The following is a 6914-nucleotide window of genomic DNA, read 5'->3' on the forward strand; positions in this document are numbered from 1 at the left end:
GTAACAAATGCATGAATTAGTTTTTCTGCATCACTCTGAGACAAGATGTTCCTGATTTTAACAATATTACGAAGATGAAAGAAGGCAGTCCTAGAAACCTGTTTTATATGCGAGTCAAATGATAAGTTCTGGTCAAAAATAACTCCAAGGTTCCTCACTGTAGAACTAGAAGCCAATGAAATACCATCTAGAGTAACTATATAGCTAGACAGTTTCTCCCTGAAGCGCTCAGGTCCAAAGATAAAGACTTCAGTTTTGTCTGAATTTAGAAGCAGACATTTCTGAGTCATCCAGGTCTTTATGTCTTTAAGACATGCTTGTAGTCTGACCAACCTATTGGGTTCATCTGGTTTCATAGATAAGTACAGCTGAGTATCATCAGCATAGCAATGGAAATTTATGCCATGCTGTCTAATAACGTTACCTAATGGAAGCATGTATAAAGTGAAAAGAATCGGTCCAAGCACAGAACCCTGAGGAACTCCATGACTTACTCTGGTGTGTGAGGAAGATTCTTCATTTACAATTACAAACTGAAATCTATCAGATAAATATGACTTAAACCAGCCTAATGCAGTTCCTTTAATCCCAATAACATGTTCAAGTCTGTGTAATAAGATACTGTGATCGACCGTATCAAATGCAGCACTGAGATCCAACAGGACAAGCACAGACACAAGTCCGCTATCAGAGGCTAAGAGGAGATCATTGGTAACTTTCAGCAGTGCTGTTTCTGTGCTATGATGCACTCTGAATCCTGACTGAAACTCTTCAAACAGATTATTTCTGTGTAAATGATCACAAAGCTGAGTTGCAACTATTTTTTCAAGAACTTTAGACATAAAAGGGAGATTGGATATAGGTCTATAATGAGCTAACACTTCTGAATCAAGAGTAGGTTTTTTAAGTAAAGGTTTAATTACAGCAACCTTAAAAGTCTGAGGTACATATCCTGTCAACAAAGACAGATTGATCAAATCCAATATGGAAGTGTCAATTAATGGGAAAACCTCCTTGAACAGTCTGGTTGGGATTGGGTCTAAAACACAAGTTAATGGTTTAGAAGAGACTATTGCTGTTGTTAGTTCAGAGAGATCAACTGGACAGAAGCCGTCTAAATACAAATCAGGTTCTAAAGATACTTCTAAAGCTACTGTACTTGATGATACATCACTGATAATAGTGGCAAGGACTCCATCAATCTTCTCTTTGATAGAAACAATTTTATTGATAAAGAAGTTCATGAAATCATCACTGCTGAGAGTTAAAGGAATACCTGGCTCAGCAGAGCTCGGACTCTTTAGCCGCTTTTGGACAGAGTAGTTATAAGAACGCAGTTATCAGAACTGTCCTACTCGAATTTCGTTCTGATAACTGTCCTTCTGTTTCAGTCTGGATTCGCACATGAGTCGGGACCAGGTCGGGACTTTGCGCCGCGCGCAGCCGTCTGCGTCAGTGACGTGTTACGTTAGCCGTTTAGCGCCACATTCAACAACAAAACAAAACAAAACAAAACCGGTGTAGCGTTATTGGGCATTTATATATGCATCAAATATAAGGATTTATAAGACGTTCTCACTGTCTCAATAAACCTTAAACCTCGAATTTAGGCCACCACCTCGCTGATGTTTTAACTTGTTTTAAGTTACAGTCCAGGGAGGACAACTGTTAAAATCTTACGATCCTGGTATGTTAAATTAATAATCAATTAATAATCAGTCTCATATCTCGCTACTTTTGTGAAAGTTCTCGTTTGGTTGGACAGACATTATGTAAAGAAAGCATACGACACAATCTGTGATTATAACATATATGTAGCGTTACCGGGTATTTATATACCTATTAAATATAAGGATTTATGAGATGTTCTTACAGTCTCAAATAAACCTTACCTCGAATTCAGGGCACCACCTACCTAGGTTTTGACTTAATTTAAGTCACAGTCAGGTAGGAAAACTGTTCGAAATCTTACGATCCTGGTGTTAAATTAATATTCAATTAATATTCAGTCTCATATCTCGCTACTTTCGTGAAGTTCTCGTTTGGTTGGACAGACATTACGTAAAGAAAGCATACGACACAATCTGTGATTATAACATATATATAGATATATGAGCTGTTTATTACAATGATATGATCTTAGACATGAACCTTTAAACAAACAGGAGATGCATTGAATATGGGTGATTATATAAAACACTTAGTGAATGGAAAATAAAATATGGGGAATGGGGAGATACTGGATGTATTCAAATAGTTTAGGTTGGCTGACTATTTGACGCTAAATACTGACATTTCGGATTAATGTATCATTCTGTGAAAGCCTCGAGACATCCATCAAACCCACTTTAAGGTGAAAACGGGTCGGTCTTACTGTGCTGAAGTTCTGTTCAGTCGGTTCGGAACACGGCAGCGGTCACGCGGGGTCCGAGGGGATTTCTCTTCCGCTCTCTGGGCCTTCCTGGCTGTGGTGGCTGACTTTAGCGGACTTCTCAGTTGCTTCTTTGATGAAGTGAACTTAAGTTCACAGAAGATTAATAAAAGGTTGCTTGGAATTGGCTTTCTTGGTAGAAAAAGGTGATGATGGCGTGAAACAGCGGAGGTTAGGACGTGCGACGTAGAAGGACGTGGATGGCGAGGGACGAACAAAAACACGTAGAACGTGCATCTTCAGAGTATTTCAATCTGTTTCTTTGTTCGGGTCTTTCTTTCTCGTCTCCGGGGTCTCACTGGGTTCTGGAGGGTCTCCTCCGGTCGTCCGCTGCATCGTTATCCACACGTCCTTCCGTTCTCTCCTGAGATTATGGGAAAACTCCCAAACTCTGGTGAGCTCTTCTCTTCTGCTTAAACCATCTCCAAAACTCTCTGAGCAGCTGTTCTCTGCTCAAATCTCCTTCTGAAACTCTGGGTTGGAACCCTTCTGGAACAAGAGGCAAGAAGCAAGAGAGCAGACGCCTGAAGCGAGCCAGCAAACGAGAGAACTAGAGAGAGCCAACTAGAGAGAGTGTGTTTTCCGCGGGTTCCGGGTTTTGACTCTCGGAGGCGGGGCTTACACTACTTTTTCAGCCAATGACATGCTTGAACTGTGTGCATGTCTGTGTAAGGTGATCTGTGCTATATGGGGATTTCTGGATTTAGACAAAGAAAACTCTTATTTCTCCATTACTCCCATCTCATAGAACATTTGTCTCGGTGATTCTGAAAACACCACATCTTGTTAAGATATGCAGATTAAAGATATAACATAGACTTGTAATATAAAGACATCAAAATAACACACATGATAAAGACAATTATGACTTTCAAAATTCAGATGAATATCTATGAAATCGTGACATATGAATAGTGAACCACACAATGTTCATTTTCTGTGTTAACAATGGGGACACTAAACAAATACCAAATAGATACCGAAGGGACATCGTTAGAAGTTACTAGTTGCATATATTGTCCATTTTACTGAGTCCTCTGGGATTTAAATGTTCAACTAATCAACACTGCAGACCACTAGGGGGCAATGTGGTTCCATCAGGCAGGTTGGGCATTTTCCAACAAGTTTGTTTCTTCGTCAATATTTAAGCCAGAATCGTACAAATTGTCTCTATATGCGTCTTGTGATCAAGCTGGAAACCTGAAAGAAATTGTACACGGTTATCAAACACATTTAATATAGTTTTAAGATTCGACTAAAAGTGAGTCTTATGAAGTCTTCTCAGTTTGTATGTAGCCATCTGGTCGGTTTGCTGGTGAAAAGGGGTGTTAAAGTGTCAACTTTCGAGTTATGGTCTAGATAAGATAGTAAGTGTCCCACTTTTCCAAGAGTGAGTTCTTTGTTCGTTAGAGTCTATCCCAATTTTTATTGCAAGCGTCTGTTGCGAGTTCGACTCCCCAAAAGCTCTTAAGAGAGTAGAAGTTGAACGTAAATTAGGCAGTTTCTGTCTCTTTTTCCTTTGTGGAAAGAAAATGAAGATCTGGTTTATATCCACATACGTAAACATCCCCCACAGGAATGTTGGTTTTGTCAAAGTTTGAAAACTCTTAATCCACACGGCACTGTGACTGCTACATTCCCCCATTCGAATCGGATCTGAACTCGTGGCTGATCCGAATCGCAGGTGAAGAAGTCCAGTGTGTCCGAGTCTGGTGGTTGCTAGGACTCTCAAGAGGGTTATGGTGGGTGTCTCGAGACAGCCTAATACAATTCTGACACAACAATGGCTATAAACGTACAATGGCTATAAACGTAATTTGGTTAAGCTTACTTAACCTACGTAGTAAATGTCTAATAGCTAAAGATAATGTTCATAAGTAAAGGTTTCTAAGCCTATATAATTTCAAATGGAAAATCCTAGTAAAAGCATGCAGATTTCTTTTGGAAAAGATCAATGTTAGGGGAGAATTTTACTCATTGTTAGAGTCATGATCTAGGATGTGGTATTTCTTAATAGTTAGGAAATGAGCACGTTTACTACCTGAGTGTGAGCATTATCGCAGGACTTATACGATCAGTAATGTGTAACATATTTGTCGCGGCGGCGGTCCTGGACAGGCTTCACTGTACAGCAGTAACGAGTGATATTCTAACTAAAGGATCCATGGTGAAAGCTGTTGTCAGCATTTCACTGCTAATTTTGCTTTTAATTCAGTTGTAGACCAGTTTCCCCCATTTGTAGATGTCACATGGGTGAAAAAAGGTAAGTTGAGTGTGTCACCAGATGATGATAGACTTGAAAATTGAAGTTTTGAACACTCAGGTGTCCTGGATTCAATCTTGAGGCATCATGATACTACGGAGTAGTTTTATCGTGATTAGGTAAGTGATATTTTGAGGGTAAGCTTCTTTGCTTCCTTTAAGAGTTAGCTATGGTTAAAGGTTTGGTATTCGGGGTTACTAGAATGTTTGTTGGAGTGTATGGTCCTACCTCCAGGAACAGGCTAGCATTTCTAAGTCTCTGTTAGCACGGTTGGGTTCTGAACTTTTTCTTTTCTTTTAGTAGCAGACTTTTCAGGCTATCAATATCATCTTGACTGATGGCACTTATTTCACTAGACCATTGCTGAGATTTGATGTGGTCCTTGTCGATGACTCTGCTCATCTCAGTTGTTTTCTGATCTGGTGATGGATGTGACCATGCAGTGTGTGATGGTTTATAGCGAGACGGAAGTCTATAATTGCAGTTGCGGTTTTGAGCAGACTGCTGGTCATGTCGATTTTGAAAAGACATGTCTTTTTGCGGGTTTGAATGAGCACTGTGGTTTTCACTGTGGCAGTGAGTTGGTTCATGGCTGGGCCATGACGATTTGGAATAGTTGTGTTTGGAGCCTTTCTTAGGCCGTTGAGAATGTGGCCAGTGGGGGACCTCTGCTGGAGGTCTGCCACTTTGTCCCACTTCTAACTCTGGGGACCAAGAACCAGGGTTCTGGGTCTGTGTGGTGATGGGTTCTGGCTGTTTAGCTTGTCTATGTTTTTGGAAACCTAGACTGGCCCATTCACGTAGCTGCTGAATGGTAGCAGTGTGAGGGTTAGCTATAACTCCTAAGTGATAGCTGGTAGTTGGATGGAGGTTTTGAAGGAAAAGAGTTTTGAAACTCATGTCTTCTTCCATTCCTACCTTGTTGCTGAAACCAAAATAAGCTTTGAGGAGGCGGTAATAATACTGCTGAGGCAGCTCATTCCATCCTTGTTTAACCATCATGGCAGCGGTTAAGCCAGATGGGGTCAGCTCGTCTGAAAACTCGCGTTCGAGTGTTTGGCAGAGGAGTGTATAGTCGTTCCGGATGTAATCGGGTTGACGTTCAATGAATCTACTGACTTCGCGGCTAGATGTAACCTTAATCAAGTAGAATTTGTTGTTAACTGATGCGTTTGGAAACCTTCGCAGGAAGAAATCAATGTCGTCCAAATATGCTCGGGTGTCATGTGGCGTCCCAAGAGTCGGTTCGAATCTGGGCACATGGCGAGCAATTTTGTCAAGCTCTTCGTCAGAAGGAGCTTGTGGAACTTGGGGTTTTAGAGTGGGAAATGATTGATCCGGTTTACCTGGATCATAAACGATCTTTTCAGATCTGAAAGAATTTGTTGTCGTTGAAGACGGGGGTGAAATAATTGAGCTCTTGTAGGCTGGTTTCACTTCAGGAAAAGGGTTCCCTGTGTCTTCCTGGGGGAAGCCATGTGTTTCCTGTTCATGTCCAGTCTCCAAAGACTGACGTAGGTCTATCTTAACACCTTCTGGTTTATCTGATAGGTGTTCCTGCTGTGGATGAGCGGCGTTTTGCTCATCCTTAGCTTTGCTTAGCTGTTCTGTCAACAGCTGCATTTGTTCCTTTTCAACATTAAGATGCTTGTCATCAGTTGGCACTTTGACTGTTAAATCCTGCACTTTCTGCAGAACCACGTGTAGAGATTGCTGGGACTGTTTTTGTGCTTGGTCCACCTTCTTCAGTTGGACTTGGGTTGAAATCAACTCTTGTTGGCAGTTTTGAAGTACCTGTTCAAGCTTTTTGTTGTTTTCATTGAGTTGAATAATTTGTTGGTTTGAGTTCTCAACCTGTGTTGTTAACTCTGTTACTTGGGCATTAGCTTGGCTGGATGCCCTCTCAGTGGCTTTAAGTTGGTGTTGGAGGAATTTGGTTTCCTCCTGAAACTGTGGCTTTTTCTGTGACCGAGTTTTAAGTTTGTCAGCGGCTTGTTCCATCACTTGGTGTGCATGTTTAACGAACACCACAGCTAGACTACTTAACATTTTGGTCAGAGATTCTTCTTTGGGCTTTTTAGCTTTTGTCTCAGCCGATGGCTTTAAACTGATTTGCTCTGTTTCAGGTGTTTTAATGCATCTTTTCTTTAAGGCATAACCCAGTATCAACTGTTTTGTTAAGTCCATCATCTTGTTTTTCACTTGTCTCAGAAAGGGTTC

Source organism: Odontesthes bonariensis, chromosome 20 (assembly GCF_027942865.1).
Source record: "Odontesthes bonariensis isolate fOdoBon6 chromosome 20, fOdoBon6.hap1, whole genome shotgun sequence".
NCBI classification, from domain to species: domain Eukaryota; kingdom Metazoa; phylum Chordata; class Actinopteri; order Atheriniformes; family Atherinopsidae; genus Odontesthes; species Odontesthes bonariensis.